Source organism: Gekko japonicus, unplaced genomic scaffold (assembly GCF_001447785.1).
Source record: "Gekko japonicus isolate JY-2015 unplaced genomic scaffold, Gekko_japonicus_V1.1 scaffold3387, whole genome shotgun sequence".
Taxonomy (NCBI): Eukaryota; Metazoa; Chordata; class Lepidosauria; order Squamata; family Gekkonidae; genus Gekko; species Gekko japonicus.
This window is the reverse complement of record NW_015171602.1, coordinates 66471-83829: the sequence shown is the minus strand read 5'-3', so window position 1 is coordinate 83829 and position 17359 is coordinate 66471. Positions and strand designations below refer to the sequence as shown.

General features: G+C 44.4%; 1 protein-coding gene across 1 annotated transcript in view; it reads right to left on the bottom strand.

Annotated features, from left to right (window-relative positions):
- The window catches only part of RIMKLB (ribosomal modification protein rimK-like family member B), a 60753-nt gene extending 43625 nt beyond the window's left edge, over positions 1 to 17128 (bottom strand). The window contains exon 1 of the mRNA XM_015419911.1: positions 16892 to 17128. The gene's annotated coding sequence lies outside the window, so the exon portion shown is untranslated. The remainder of the gene's footprint in view (positions 1 to 16891) is intronic.
- Positions 17129 to 17359: the final 231 nt, after the last annotated feature.

The window sequence follows — 17359 nt, the reverse complement described above, 5'->3', positions numbered from 1 at the left end:
TAATTTGGTTTCAGCAAAGGAATTTACATGTGGAGAACCCCATCTTAAGAGCAGTACTTCTTAAATGGTAAAAGGTAAATTTTTTACTGAGCTCTGGCCATGTACCACTAAGCCCAGTTTCATGCTATTGAATCAGGGCATTATTTATAACCCATGCGTCCTGTTGAATCTATGTTGGATCATGTTAACTCTTCTTGCGATGACTAAACTAATTGTTGCTAGTTGGGAAAAGCCAAGCCCTCCAGTTCCAAATGATTAGTTGAATTTTGTTTGGTAAAATGTATTGCTTATTAAATTAACTTATCTAAGAACATTAAGAAACTTCTTTCACTATTTCAAATAAGTTTATTGAACACTGGGCCATGCTCATAATGTTCTTGAATGATAAGAGTATTCTGTGAGATATTCATATCCTGAGGGATTATAGTATCAATATTATAAATAATTGTTTATCAATGTAAATAGCAGAAATAGTAATATCTTTATTGTTTATAATGAGATCGTGTTAATATGTTATCTACTGAAATTTTTAAACTAATGAACAATCACAACAAATCCAGGTTCAAGGTGATTTTAGGGTATGGAGGGAGAAAGGTCTAGACACTACAGAACAGGGCTTTATGAAACCCAGGCACCAGGACGCCATGGCACCTAGTGTTCTCAAGCTATTGTTCATTGTAAGTGCCTCTTGGTGATTCTCAGATGACCAAAGCTTATTTAGGTGGGGGATAGATTTAGCTTTTTGTTATGATGACAATCAGCATTATTTCCCCACATTTATATGGCAAATTAAGCAGAATGTACATCTTATATTGTAACAATTTAGTGAGTTTGCATCTATTTATTTATTCTCCACTTGTCTCACTGCATTATGAATCAAGGCATTATTTACAGAACATGTGTCTCTCTGAATTGATGCTGGATATGCAGTATGTATATATTACTCAAGAGATCTGCATTCTGTATACATTTATAAATATATAAAAAGGTTAAGAAAGAGATTTGCATTCTGTATACATTTATAAATATATAAAAAGGTTAACATAACTACTGGGATTTTTTTTTTTTTTTTTTTGCTGATGATCTGTACAGAACAAACAAAAATAGGAAGGGGAAATCCTACTCCAACGAGCATTTCGTCATTTCTGTAAACTGCTAAACATGCTCCACATTAGATGCGAAGACGTTATTACATAACATCTCTTCTCAGTCTCTATAATGATAGCAATATAGGTGCTTTCCCAGCTAGGAAAAGCATCAAGACAAACAAACATTTAAAAAATATATCCAGAACAGGAAACCAACCAGAGAAGCAGCTGGGCATTTGGATGACAAAGGAATAAAAGGATTGCTAAAGGAAGATGGGGAGATGGCAGAGAAACTCTATGACTTTTTTGTTTCTGTGTTTGCATACCAAGAAGTCAGACCCAAAAAAGAACACAAACCTAGTAAGTCAATTGGAGGTGGTGCCTGTAAAATTGCTTCAACATGATCTAAATCAGGTTTTAATCAAGCTGAAGGGACAATATGCTCCCAAAAGGAAAATTTTGTCTGCCTAAATTTACATCTTTCCTTGTTAAGGTTCAACCCAGATGAACTAATACATCTCAAAACAGACTGTAAATTCATCTCATGTTCTTCAGGGGTCTTTCCAAATACAATAATATCATCTAAATAACACTGCACTCCCTACTGACCCTTAAGTATCAAAGACATCACCCTTTGAAAAGCAGCAGGGGCTGAAGCCAACCCATATGGAACACGTTTAAACTGAAACAATGTCATGCAAGATCTCAGCACTTCATGCAATACAACTTTGATGATATCCACTCTGCAAATCAAGAGCAGAGAACATTTTTGACCCTGCCAATTCCGAAAAAACTTCTATATGTGGCAATGGGTGACTATCAACCACAATAGCCCTATTTGGGTCTCTTAAATCTACCCTTTGTGATGATTCAACATCTAATTGGGGAGCCACAATATGTCCATCCACCACCATCAATTTTAACACAGCAAACAAACCCCTGCCAAGAACTGGAGTACTGTTACAAAATTCAGGTGCAGGTTCAGGAGTGTACCCCAGGGAGATACTCACTGTGTATCTCCCTGGCATGCCCCTCCACATGCCACACGTTATGTGGGGGTACCCAAACAAGGTGCCCCCAAGAAACTGCTTTTTAGAGAGGTGCCAGGCGTGAGTTCAGGAGTGCACAGACCAGACCACCCTCTGTCCAACTGAAAATGTGATCACTGGGTAGGACAAGCCCGCCCACCCTGCCCAGGTCTGGGAGCCACCCACATGCTTGAGAATGCCTGCTTCCTCTTGGCCACACCCTTCCTCTCTCTATGGACTGTCAACGTGATTACTGGGCAGGGCCAACCTGTCAGGGTCAACAGCAAGCAGGTCCAAACACACTCTCCTGAAAAGGCTATGTTTTACTGGAATACTGGTCCGTTGCCAAGTGATACAGGTACATTGTCAGGAATAGCGATTAGTGCAAGGGGCTCCATACATATAATCTGACGCTGCATCTAGCTAAGCAAATGAAATCCAAGCATGTGCACGGGAATCCTCCCGGTGGGATATTACATCATGAATGGGAGACTCACCCCAACCCCTTGAGAGCAGAAATATTCACACCCTTAGTGGAATCCAAGCCCTCCCTTCCCGTCAAGGTTCCCCAGTTCGCACGGGGAAAAGAGCGCCTCCCTTATGTTACCCACGGTAGCTAAGCAAAGCAAGCAAGTCAGGGACGAAAGAAAACAAAGAAAGCATAGCAGCTAGCTGACACAACCATCCCGCCCCCTGCCTGGGAGCCACCTGCACACTTGCAGGTGGGTGTTTCTCCCAGTGCCCACCCACTACTGACACAGTGACTGCTAGGCAGGAAAAAAATGCGGGTGGCTCTGTCTCCCTGGACCCACCATCCCTCACCATATAGCTGGCCATACCGACAATGTGAAAATTCGGCAGGGTCAACTTCCCCACCCTGCCCGGCGCCTGGGAGCTACCCACAGAGATGCAGGTGGCTGTGCCTCCCCAGGCCCACCCTTCTGCTGCCCCAACAATGTGATTACTGGGCAGGGCTGACCCTTCTGCCCAGCAGGGGAGCCACCCGCACCATTGCAGGTGGCCACAACTCCCCTGGCTTGCTTGCCAAAAATAAATTTCGGTGCTAGGCACAGAGAACTTGAATGGCCAAGGGAGATATGCTCCAAGGGTCAAGGAAGGAGAGAAAGTATTCCCTCTCCAAGTGGGTTACCCCTGTGCAGACACCTTCGGGGGCAGGAAGAGGAGCATGGGAGCCCAAGCAGGCAACTGCCTGGATGTGTTGTCCACGAACGTACGACAGTCAACTAGCCACGTGATCATATGGCAGGTTCAGATGGCCCTCCCCAGCTAGGCCAGGAGCTGCCCACACCACTGCGGGTGGTGGTGTCTCCCTGGGCCCACCGCACCCTCCCTCTATGTGCAACGTGACGACTGGTTGGGTTAATGCCACCCACCTAGCCTGGTGTCTGTCCCAACCATGAGGCTGTCTTAGGAAGGCAACAGTCGTTGGCAATCTATTGCGCTGCTGGACTGCAGTCCTCTCTGTGTGGCTTGCCCAGCATTTATCATCATGCGGGAGCCAGTGATGATGTGTCGGGGGGTAATGTTGGATTGGAGGCGTGCAACATGTGGTGGTGGTGGGGACAACATGGTGGAGAGGAGCTGGACACAATCTCATGTGCCAGAAGCTGTCAGTCCAGTCCCAGAGCACTGATTCTATTGCTAGGGACCGTCATTTCACTCTGCTCCCTGTCATTACAGTCGGAGGGGGGTGTCATTCCACTCTGCATCCTGTCATATCAGTCCCAGAACACTTCTGCTACTCCCAGGGGCTGTCATTCCACTCTGTGCCCTGTCATTTGGCTACTGCATAAATTAATTTGCTCGGGAGCCATCCTTCCAGAGTTAAGATAAAAATGTGTGAGCTGGAGGCTAAAAAACTGTGAGCTATCTCACACTAACTCAGCTTAGAGGAAACACCGCTCACAGGGGGCGTTACTCCAGTCCAGGCACTCCAGTCCCAGAACACTTATGCCATTCCCAGAGGCTGTCATCCCACTCTGCAACTTGACATTCCAGGCCCAGAATAGTCTATTTGGGCCCAGAAATCTTAATGGAAAATCCATTAAGCCTATCATGCTTGGGAGGGTCCCTATTTGTGTTTGCAGGGCTAGAAAAGACCACCTATTTGTGTTTGCGGGGCTGCAAAAGACCACAATAGCATTTCGGAGCAAATGTTTCTGGGTGGGATTTTCTTCTCCGAGAGGTTCCGAGCCACAGTGAAAAGCTCAGAGAGGTCCGCGCCGGGCATGTCATTTTTGAGTCATGCTTCCTAAGCCTTCAAATGGCAAAGTCTGCCCTGGACTTTGGCTTGGGTTCGGGTCTGTGCCCATCCCTACTGGTGGATTCAAAGGTAAAAAAGCCATTCCAGCTTTGTCGCCAATTTGTTACGTTTTTTCAATAATGCCTCCAAGTCAAATTCCAAAATCTGTTTATTAAGGCCTCAGACAAATAGCAATTAAAACACTTTCCTACATCTGCATTCATTCTCACAGGGTGGAAACTAGTCACAGGGTCAAAAAAACTGATATTACTGACCAAAATCCCAAAAAACCCCTTACCAAATACTGACAAAAAACTGAACAATTTAATGTCAGCCTACTGATAAGCTAGCGTTTTAAATGTAAAACTAGGACTTCATTAAAAATTATTATTATCTGGCCTCCACCATCCCCGTAGCCAGCCCCATAGTTAGATGTGACCCAGATAAAAGGATTGCCCACCTTTTTATTGAATTTTATTGAATTTTTAATGAATAGATGACAACGTTTTCATTATTGTACAAAATTTAAGGCAAAAAAAAGATTCCCTTTAAAAATAATCACATACTGCAGATAATAAAACAGTAAAAACATATTAAAAACCAAACATAAAGTAATAATTATGACAACAAAGCATAATTACTGTAAGGTAAGACTTGTCTTTGTTTTTACTTTATCTTTGGTTTTTTAATGAAAAAAAGAACCGACCCAAGCTCTGCCATCCTCGGCGGAGGCCGTGTCGGGCTGGGCATTGGAACACCATAGACTGATTGGCATCTGGATCGGGGCGGATTGCCAGTGATGTTGCTGTTGGACCTGTCAGTGGTGTTTGACATGGTCGACCATCAGTTATCGATCAGTTACTGATCCACCGCCTCGCTGACACTGGAGTCCAGGGGCCTGCCTCGCAAAGGCTGGCTTCCTTCCTTCAGGGTCGGGGACAAAGGGTGGCACGAGGGGAGCAGCTATTCCAAAGGTACCCACTGGTTTGTGGAGTGCCCCAAGGGGCAGTGCTGACCCCAATGTTATTTAACATCTACATGCACCCCCTTGCCCAGATTGCCTGGAGGCATGGGCTGGGATGTAACCAGTATGCAGATGACACCCAGCTCTATCTGTTGTTGGGCGGCCAGTCTGACTCTACACTGGAAGATCTGGACTGGGTGTTTCAAGCTGTGGCTGGTTGGCTCAGACTGAACCAACTGAAATTGAATCCGACGAAGACCTGTACCTGAGTCCTGTACCTGAGCCGGGCCGGCCCAAGGGTAGGGATCCTACTTCTGACCTATGATGAGGCGCCATTGGTGCCAGCGCCAGAGGTTAGGAGCTTGGAAGTGCTCCTGGATGCCTTATTAACAATGCAGGCCCTAGTAGCAGCCACTGCCAAATCACCTCTGGCTGATTAGGCAGTTGGTTCCCTTCCTCGAATGCAACGAGTTGGCGACAGTCAGGGCCGACTCACCCGCTAGGCGAACTAGGCACGCGCCTAGAGTGCGGGCTGGCAGTGATCCATGCGATGGTCGCCTCGAGATTGGTAATGCTCTCTACATGGGGCTGCCCTTGATCCAAATCCAGAAGCTACAGCTAGCGCAAAATGCTGCAGCCAGGTTTCTGATAGGCCTCCCTATGCGGGAGCTCATCCAGCCAGTTCTGAAAGCACTGCACTGGCTGCTGATAGCATACCGAATTTGCTTCAAGGTGCTGGTACTTACCTTTAAAGCCCTTTATGGTCAGGGGCCCACATACCTGAGGGAACGCCTTTCCCCACACGTTCCCCAGAGAGCACTGCGCTCAGGGTCACAAAATTGATTGGCCTCCCAGGTCCTAAAGATGCCAGGCTGGCTACAACCAGGGCCAGGGCCTTCTCAGTGGTGGCTCTAAACTGGTGGAATGAGCTCCCAGAAGAGATCAGGGCCCTTGGGACCTTTTCCAGTTCTGCAGGGCCTGCAAGATGGAGCTCTTCCACCAGGCCTTTAACTAAGGAGCTGCACCAAATAACATCAAACAACTGAGACAGTGACAGTGCCCTGGTCCTTGGCTTACCACCAACAGCCTGTGCTGTTGCCTAAATAAAGAGACGAACCACCAATATAGATCATCTGATTACAACACTAGTATTGGTTCTGCCTTCTGTAAGCATTGTACCTGATCACTTACTAGCACTTTATTTTAATATAGAGTTTTATTATTTGTTTTAAGATTGTATATAATTTGTTACCTATATGTTTAATCTCTTTGTAAGCCACCCTGAGCCCGCTCCAACGGGGAGGGGAGGGTATAAATCGAATAAATAAACAAATGAACAAATAAATAGTTATTCACAAACTCTTTTGTTTCTCAACAATTTTCTGCACTGCATCCACAAGCATTTTTCCCCTTGTCCTCTTCTTCCATTGCTTTCTCAACTCCTTCTAATTTTCATTGTCTCATATTTTAAGAGGCTAATTATGTTTCTACTTTGTGGAAGATTTCACCAAATCACTTTTACTCTTAGGAAAATGGAAAAACACAAACTGCATTCACAAAAAACAAAGAAATACTGACTTTACTGACCAATTTTTTTAAAAACTGACAAATTACTGACCAAGATGAAAAAACTGAGTTTTACTGATTTTACTGACCATTTTCCACCCCTGTTCTCACTTCCTACATCCAACTTATATACACCTCTTCCCATAATACCTGTTCTCTTAAAGAAACATCAGATACCTGCACTGCAAGTTCTTTGAGAAAGTGAACAAGCATGTAGACAAGACAATGGTGACCCAGTAGACATTATATACTTTCCAAAAGACTTTTGACAAGGTACGTCACCAAAGACTCCTGAGTAAACTTGGAAGTCATGGTATAAGTAGACAGGCTCTACTATAGATTAAAAATTGGTTAAATGATAGGAAAGAAAGAGTAGGAATAAATGGACAGTTCTCACAATGGAGGGGATCCCACAAGGATGATATTGGGGCTGGTATTACTTAATTTATTCATAAATAATCTGGAACTAGGGGTGAGTACTGTAGTGACCAAGTCTGCAGATGGTGAAAACCAAGGCTGACTGTGAAGAACTCCAAGAGGATCTCCACAAACTGGGTGAGTGAGCGACAATGTGGCAAATTAAGTTCAATGTTGGTAAGCGCACTGGGACAAAAAAATCCCAACTTCAAGTATAGGCTAATGGGGTCTGAACTTGCTGAGACAGAGGGAAAAAGACCTTGGGGTCATAGTGGATAGCTCAATGACATCCATTGTAAATGAGCTAGCACCTACTGGCATGACCCTCAGTCCAAGTCTCATTTCTTGGTCACACTTGAGTGTGACAAACTACCCCAGCCTAAAAACTAGCTTTACTACATACATTATATCTGATGAATATGTTGTGTAAAAAGATTCAGTAAAACTCAATTTTTGTTGTAAACGTGAGATGAAGCAAACTGACAGAGAGTTCATATTTGCCAGCAACATACAGCTTATTGTTTTAATCCCAAAGCCTTCACTACAAGCTAAACATTAAAGCTCAGATCCATATTACTGGATCTTCATTAGTATTTGAAGTATAATATCTTCCTTTTCTTAAAGATGCAAATGACGGTTACTTTTTCCATGCCTCCATCCACAGTTATGGAGCAGGAAATTCTCCAGTACGTTTTGTTTTTTTTTAATTTCCCACTGGGTTTTTTTTTTTTGCAAAATTTTCATTTGTAAAGATACAATGCTTCATAAAATTAACCACAATGAATGGATGACATTGTATTAGGCAAGCTTGTAACAAAATGTTGTGAAGCTCACCCTGCTCCACCATCCTGACTTGGGTCAGGTGAAGTTCCCGACCTGCCTCAGAATGAGAAGGAAGAGGGGGTTTCAACGCCCTGGCCCTCCTCCCTCCCACTGGCCCTTTCTCTTGGGTCACATGTGCTCAGCCTGTTTCCTCCACAGCCTGGTCTGGCAGCTCCTTGTTATTTGACGCTGGGACTCGCTCCCTTTTCATGGGACCAATCCGGTCCTGGCTCCACCTCCTTCTGCTCCTTAGGGTTTGGGGGCAAATACCTCCCCTCTAGCCAACTGCTGCTTGTTGGGTGGGTGGGGGAGTCAAGTTGGGGCTAGGGGCCAGACAAATGTGTGGCAGGTGACTATCCCTAGGGAGTATGTTTTAATGACCTTTACCATGGGGGGCTACGGTGGCTCAAGTGGTTAAGTTGCTGAACTGCAGACCCGAGTGCCGCATGACAGAGTGAGATCCCGTCTCTGGCCCCAGCTCCTGCCAACCTAGCAGTTCGAAAGCAAGAAATTGCAAGTAGATAAATAGTTACCACTTCGGTGGGAAGGTAACAGCGTTCCGTGCGCCTCAGCGCTTAGTCACGCCGGCTCAAAAAGGTCGGGAATCCCTGCTTTAGCATCTGAAGAAAAACACAGCAATTGAGTTACAGGCACTTGCCAGGCTTAATAACTCTGAAAGGCAAGATTACCAGCCAGGCAGACTGCCCTGTAGTGACCACTGGCCAGGAAGTGAGCCTAACTGGATTTACTTTTGCATAGATCTGTAAAAGTGTGTGCACTCCTGACTTCCTGGGCATTAGAGAAAACAGTGGATGCATTCCTTTTACCAGCTGAGGAATGAAACAGTGTTTGTGTTAGAGTGGTTACTCTGTAGGATGAGAGAGAGTAGACATTACATCATAAAGAGTTCCTTGCAAGGCCAGACCACAGGTCCATTGAGTCCAGCATCCTGTTCATAGAGTGACCAATCAGCTGCCCTGGAAAGCCAAACAGGACTCAAAAGCCAAGGCCTCCCCCTCAATGTTGCCTCCCAACACTGGTATTCAGTTTACTGCCTCTGGATGTGGAGGTTCTGCTTAGTCATCTGGGCTAGTATCAACCTCCTCCATGAATCTGTCTAATCCCCTCAAGCTACCACTGCTCAAGGCCATCACTGCATACTGTGACAGTGAACCCCACAAATCCAATTATTTATTTATTTAGATTTCTATCCCTCCCACCTCCACCCCCCGCAAGCAGGCTCAGGGCAGTTCACAACAGTAAAGTTACAAAACCATTAAAAGCGAATATAACAAACAATTAAAAAAAGAAGGCAGGAGCCACACTAAATTCATAAGATTCAACAATCCTAAATAGCTGGAAGCAGCTAGGCCATAAACCAAAAAACAGTAAAGATCTTATTCATACGGGCAGCATACAGCTGGAGAGCTACAGCAAGGGTGGTCATGCAATGGGGGTGCCCGCTACCTCAACCGCAGGCCTGGCAGAACAGCCGCATTTTGCAGGCCCTGCGAAACTGTAATAGGCCTCACAGGGCCCTGGATCTCAGACAGGGAGCATGTTCCACCAGGCCGGAGCAAGGGCTGGAAAAGCCCTGACCCTGGTCGAGGCTAAGCGAAAGCCCTGACCCTGGTCGAGGCTAAGCGAATATCCTTTGGGCCAACCAGCAGATGATGGTCCACCAAGCGCAAGGCTCTCCAGGGCACATATGGGGAGAGGCGGTCCCCCCACCTCCTGATGGCACTGGTATTTCTGGCCCCTGTGTGACACAGAGTGTTGGACTGGATGGGCCATTGGCCTGATCCAACATTGGCATCTCTTATGTTCTTATGTTCTTAATTGGTAACTAGTGCAATTGGTGTAGCACCAGCTGAATGCGGGCCCGCTCAGACGTCCCAGTCAGCAGGCGTGCCACCACGTTTTACACTAGCTGGAGTTTCCGAATCAGCTTCAGGGGCGAGCCCATGTAAAGTGAGTTACAGTAATCAAGTCTGGAAGTGACCATTGCATGGGTTCCTGTAGTCAAGTCCTGGGGGGAGAGATAGGGAACCAGTTGCCTGCAGCCAAAGATGATAAAGGGCTGACCTGGCAACTGTGATAATGTCATCCAGGAGGGCTCGTTGAGTAAAGATGTGCTTTTGTCCATCCTGAATCCTCTGTCCAACAACTTTATTGGGTACCCCCAAGCTCTAGGATTGTGGACGAGGGTGAAAAGTTCTTTCAGCCCACTTTCTCCATCCCGTGCATAAGTTTAGAAATCTTTACAATGTCCTCCCTTAGCCAACTTTTCTTCGAACTGAAAAGCCCCAGACTGCTCCAGCCCCTTAATCATCTTGCTTGTGCTCATTTTCTCCAGCTCTGCAATACAGTACATCTTGTTGAAATGTGGCAAACAGAACTGTACACAGTATTCCAAACTAGGCTACACTATAGAATCACAAGTTTGGTCTGTGTTCCAGTTTTGTTTCAGTACTTTATGAACAAATGACGACTGCCCTGTCATATTTCCTGAGGTAAGGAAGACGTATAGTGTCTCTTTTGTACTTGTAACTACAGCGAAAGCTAACCTGGTTGGAACTGGCTGACTTTCAGCCATTGGGTATACCAGTTGATGGAACGAATTTCTAGTGGAATTCTTAGCATATTAGTTCTTTCAGTATCAGAACTGCATAGTATCTCTTCTCTCTCTCCAAATCAGATGTGTGACAACTGGCAAAGAATGTTCTTTGTAGCTAAGTGTAGTATGATGCACAGTGGAGCAAAAAAATCTTAATTTAAAATATATGCTGATGGGGCAGAGTTCTTGGGGTTGTAGTGCATAGTTCAATGAAAATGTCACCGCAGGCCCCCCAAACCATATTACATTTAACATGTGGTTCCCAACTGGGCCTGGCAGCTACAGGGAACTCCATTCTAAGGTGCTGCAGGGGCCCAGTTTGGATTGTGATTGTGATGCAGGGAGAGCAGGGCCTCCAGTGTGTGCCACCAGTGCTGTTTTCCTGACCCAAAATAGGCCCTGTGGTGCTGTATGGCTCAAGTCCCCATGCTAAATGTAACACATTGTTTGGGGCTCAGTGTGTGGCAGCCCTATGCTGGGGCTGATTAGGAGAGGGACTAAAAATAAAAACAGCCAGTACTGTAAATGTACAGATTCTTAATAGTGTAGGAAGAAATAGTTGAGTACATTTTTGATAATTTACTTACTTACTAGTTAACTAGGTCAGAAATGGATATACGTTTTTATGAAGGTGATCTGTACCGTATAAATTGATACTGTTCAGTGATTTCTTTTTTTGTTTACTAATTGTTTTTGGTTACTACATCTTGCATCTTATAATGGGGACTGTTATTTGTGGCCTAACTTGGTAATGTTAGGTTTTACTTCCTCTTTTTTGCATTGTCATTTAATAACATAGTTAAAAAGGAGCAGTCTCTCTTCCCTCTAGCACATCTTTCTGACGTGGGACTCCAGCTTCTGGCAAGGTGCTACATCAGGGTTGTCAAACATACCGCCCGTGAGTTTGTTACCACCCACTTTTTGATAACTGCTCTTTATAACATTGATGATTCCACTATACTATATATAAGTCTGGTATGATTATTGACTTTGGTTTCTATATAATTATTGTTGCATATACTTAAGTCTGTTTTGACTACAGATTTATTTTGTGATCCCACTGAGTTGTTTTTCTGTAGCTCTCCTCCCTCTTGCTTGTTTCTACTCCAGCTGTGCTGGCACAAAAATCAACTGCTGATACACCTCGAGAGAGCTCCTCGGCCTCAAGTGAGAAGCAAGCGCTAGGCAAGTGAACAGCCCCCCCAGAATATGATCACTTATGACGCCAGCTGTTCAGGCATACAGGGCATCCCTTGCATCTGGATCCCAGAAAAATTTCCTTAAGCTCCTCTCCCGAGGAGCCGAAAGCCTCTTCTGAGTTTTCTTCAGACTACATCATCACTGTAAATGATGCCTAAACACTGAACGTAAAAAGGAGTTTGGTTGTTTTAAGAACTCAACAATGTGAGGGAAAGGAGAGAAAGAAGGTTAAAAGGCCGAAGTCAGTGCTTTTGTGAAGCAGAGCTCTTCAGCAATCCCTGCAACTCCCTGCTGAGGAAAACAGCTGACAAAGGTGGAGGAGGATATCTCCCACCAGCGGTCACAGGAAGCTGTGCTCTCCCAATGGAAGGAATCACCCCTCTGTCAAGGATGACCGCTTCCTCCAAGTGAGTTCTGCTTCCACTGCCCTACCACAATTAATTATCACAGTCCTTTCACATGTGAGAGTAGCAATGTGATTATTTCTTTTACTCTCTAGCAGGGTTTTCACAGTATCAGGAGCTGCAGCATTGGACAGCTGCATTTCTCCCTGGAAAAAAAAAAATCCCAGTTAATAGCCAAGACCTTGATGGAGGAAACTGCATCATCATTTCCTGGAAAAAACACACTGAAGTAGGCTTGTATTCCTCCTTAATTTGAAGCACAGGGTGCTAGATGTTTCTCCAAAACCTGTGAGCCAAGACGTTCATGAATGTATTCTGAAGCACAGCCTGCTCTGTACAATACACACCTGCAAAGCATTATACTGAAGCAGAAAACACTTTGGGGGCACAAAGCCATGAAATAAAACTGAACAAAAGCTTCATATAAAAAGAAGGACAGAGGATAAGAAGTCTGGACTACTTTCATTAAATCATTGTACTGATCTCGATGGCAGAAGCACATGGCTGTCCAAAAATACCAGAAGCAAAGTGCTACTGTGGATTACACTAAAGATCCCTTACTTGAGGTCACATAGGTATTCGTTATCTATTGTTAGCACACTCAATAAAAATGGTTAATAAAAAATCCTCCTCCTCAACTAATTCACCCACATTTTGAAATGTCCTTCCTAGGGAAAGCACAAATTCAAATCAAATCCATACTTCATAGTTCGGAAATAGAGAAAGTTATTCTAAATTAAGTATAAGGGTAGGATCTTGTTAACAAATCATGGGTATTTGGAATTTAAGTACAATAAGAGATAATGGTTTCAGAGAAAATGAAGCCTGAAAAGCAAATAGCTGTGTCACAGATAAGTAAGCCTCTAAAGGTACAACTGCCCTTGGCTTGACTGCTACCATAAATCAACAACAGTATCCTGGAATTTTATTTTCGTGCCTTAAAGGCAAATCTTTGAATGGTCTTTTACACTTTAGTTATCATTACCTGAGCATAACATATAACACATGATTAAACCAGTGGCCTTAACAGTAGAGAAGTAAAGGTCCCTGGGGAAAAATCTGGAAAAATTCACACAAGCATCTTTATCCCTCTCAAGGCCTCTTGGGAGAGTAACAGAAGAGACACTAATTAAATATTCTCACTTTTGGGATGAGTGAACCCACTCAGAATGCAAAATATGAAGATTTTATACAGCCCTACTGCATTAAATAATGGTAATTCCTGTGTGTACTGTAGACACATAAAATATACTTTCAAACACACTATTGTTTCAATGTGACTAATTTTCTTCACTGTATGCTGTTTGTATGATGATACACTAACGAATTATTTAATGCAGGGGTGTCAAACATGCGGCCCGGGGGCCAGATCAGGCCCCCAGAGGGCTTCTATTAGGCCCGCAGTGGAACTGGCTGTCTTCTGCTTCTTCTTCCAGTTCTGCTGCTGCTGCTGCGTCATTGTAGGTTTGCAGCTTACAGATACACACCTAAACAGCATACTCAAGATTGCAACAGCAGAGACATTCTGATGTAGTAATTCAGAGCAGGAGGTGTCAGTTATCAGACACTGTTACATAAACAAGATATTGCAAGAGTGCTAATGTTTTAAGCATGTTTTTATTTTAAGTTAAAAAAAACCCCTTTGTGTTTGTGTCCTTTATAAAGTTTATATCTCCACTATATGGCATTACATTTTATGACACGCATGGCCCAGTCCAACAAGGTCTCGTTTATGTTAGATGCGGCCCTCACAACAAATGAGTTCAACACTCCCGATTTAATGATTTCAATATTATAAGCTCAATATCTATATATGTTGCTAGGTCCTATTATGACCGTATAAGACTGTTTGTGTCCAAACAGCATACCATCTTTACTACATTTTTTTTTTGCTGTTTCCAACTATTATTTTTTTCCTACCACTCAGAGGACAAAAACTGAGATACATGTACAAAAGAGCATAAGGAGGGACAGCTTGAAGTGTGCTCTCTCTTTAATACGGGACATATTTAAAGATTTGTGATTTAAATGTCATAAATATACCAAACAGCAACATCTTATGTGCTAAGTTAAAATGGTGTTGTTTTATTTTGTTAAAGCAGTAAAATAACCTGAAGCTTGGTAAAAAATCAGTTTTTTGGTGGGGGATTTCTGGAAATTTAACATCTTTCCTGTATTAAAAGATTTTTCTAGCTTATTATTGTATAACTGCTTCATGGGAACAGCAAACCAATCTGTGTGGCTCATTAAGCGCCCCCCCCCACAACTCCTTTAACTGATAATGAGGGGGAGGAACTGCTGTTCTGATCCAGCTTTGATGCTCTTTCTTGTTTCAGCTGCAGCACAGGATTCTGCTGCAAGCAATGTGATTGAACATATTTTGCGAGGAGCTGGCTGTACAGCTGTCCCACTGTAATTAGTCATACAACTCCTCATCCCTTTACCTTCACGTGCCATCACAAGAGTTAAGATCCATTTTCTAATAAAAAAATCAAAAGTGTCCATTTTCTTTCAGGTAAAAATGACAAACACTCCCCCCCAACCCAAGGCTGTATGCGGTTTAGAAAACCTTACACCACTCAGTATGCGATCTATAGCATATGCCCTGTAGTTATGGTACGTTCCTTCACTGTCTATGGAAAGCTCTGGAATACAAAAGAACAGAGAAGAAAGGCAAAGAAATAATGCTGGTCTAACAAACTGCTACGCAAACTAGCCCAACCGATGGGCCAAAACAGCTATTCTGAGAGTTTTTCTCTTATATGTTGTCACCCAAGGGGATCCTGAATAAACTGACATAGACCACTGTAAGACACTTTTGGAACACCCATCGTTTTAACAGGACTATGCGTATTGGAGTGGGGGTAGGGCTGTATATAACAAAGTCCCCGTTAGTGAAGGCTGCGCTGTTAGGCTTAGTAGGCAAGTTGTATTCCTGATGTAACACTTCCCTCAAGAGCCACAATGTGTTGCCCCCCCCCAATGTAAATGAACGACCAGCGACTTATACTGGGACAATGCAAAGAAACACAGTGAGGGACACCACTGAAGTGGTGGTGGGGAATAAGCCCACCCCAATGACTGAAGCTTCTTGGGTAATGACCAGGTTTTGTCCCCTCCCCCTCTTTATACAACAGTGCTTCCAATGAACCACTGCTTCTGCGCAAGGCTCCACCTCTTCGTCAGGCTTCTGTTTCTTGATGCGAAAAGTAAAGTGTGACAGAAACCCAGAGAACTGGCTTTGTACTCTCTCTCAATATTCGGAAGATAGCAAGACTAGACAGCATAGGCTTTCTTCACACTTCACAACAGCACATTCTCCTCGCCTCCATTTTTATCCTTACGACAATCCCGTGAGGAAGATTAGGCTGATAGTGTATCACCAGCTCAAGGTCACCCAGTGAATCTATATGGCAGGGTTGGGATTCGAACTTGGGATCTCCGAGATCTTGGCATGATACGCTACACCAACTCTCATAAAGCACCTAAATGCCTCATAAAGTTATGAACCGTAAAACAGTAATTGCCCCAGAATGCCATCATAATGTCCAAACACACCATATCAGATTAAATTCCAACAGCCAGAAGAGCAGCTTTAAATGCAAAAACGGAGTTTAACAAAGAGGCTGCTTCAGTCACTACAGAATTAGAATAAAACTGATTGGCAATTGTCATGCGGTGAGGCCAATGCAGTACCTCTATTCCAGACCACACCTCAGATGCTCTAAACCAGCCCAAACTTAAACAGTTGATGTTAAATTATGTTTATCTCCTGAGGATTGTTCAGTTGTGTTTCTTAGAAAACATGAGAGTTTTTAATCCAAAGAATATACATACAAACGAGGGATTCTAAACAGCAGTTGTATAAGCTGTCTTGACTCTCTACACACACACTCCATTATACAGATAACCCCTTATGACTAGGCAATCAACTGTCCACTTCTTGGAAGATAGCAATGTTTTCAGCTTTAGCTCCCTTTTATACCTGCGAATGATGCCACAGTCTGGGGAGAAAGAACTATTCCAGCAACTGCAGAAACATAAAATACTTCTCTTGCCTTTCACCTCCCTCCTTCCCCACTGTGTGCTTTCCTCCACAAGGGAAAACACCCAATTGATATCTCCACCCCCCACCATCACTTATGCAACCCACTCTCTCTGAAAGGATTCATTGCTCCTTCTAGCAATGGCCAGTGGGAGCCTATCAGTCCTCGTCTCCTTGGGAGATGAGGAAGTTACTCTCCAGCCAGCCAGCCCACATCCATTCTATTGTGGACTCCTTTTTCGCATGTGCCAGCTGGTTCCAGATTTGCTGCACAAACCTGTAACGCACCAGAGACACACACACCACCTTCCTCTAATGCTCACCAGACAGACAGCAGCCCCTGCTCCCTTCCCCACCCCTTTCCCGATGTCTTAAGCAAGCCTCCCCCCCTCCCCCTCCCGCCCCAGATCATGAGGTTGGGGGAAGGAAAGAGAATGGAGGGACTTGGATAAATGAACAATGGTAGCTGTGACTTACCAGACACTTGGCAGTAGAAGCAGCAGCACTATCAGGGGCTGTTGCTTCAGTCCCTCTTCATGAGGAGAGGTCTTTCAAGGGCCTTCAATGACCTCCCCTCCTTCAACACCCTCTTGGGAAACCACCGAGTCCTCAGTGCCCTTTGGCTCCTGGCTCCTGGCTTGGTCCCAGAGCCGCCGAAACCAGGAAAGGCGTCATGTGAACCGCATCCTTCGGGTACCCCAATGTGCGATGGCGGATGGCTAACTGCGGCCCTGGAGACTAAAGCAATTGGGGGGGGGGCAGGGAGTTAGTATTCCTGCTTCTTCAACAGAAGAGTGATGAGACAACAATCAGGAGCATCTCGAAGTCTACTAAGGGTCAAGCGTTCAAACTAGGGATGGTTCCTTGTGTGTTTTCTGGGCTCCTAAACACCAAAGTCTAGGAAAAGAGAGAGATCCAGTACCGAAACCACAGCTAGGAGACACC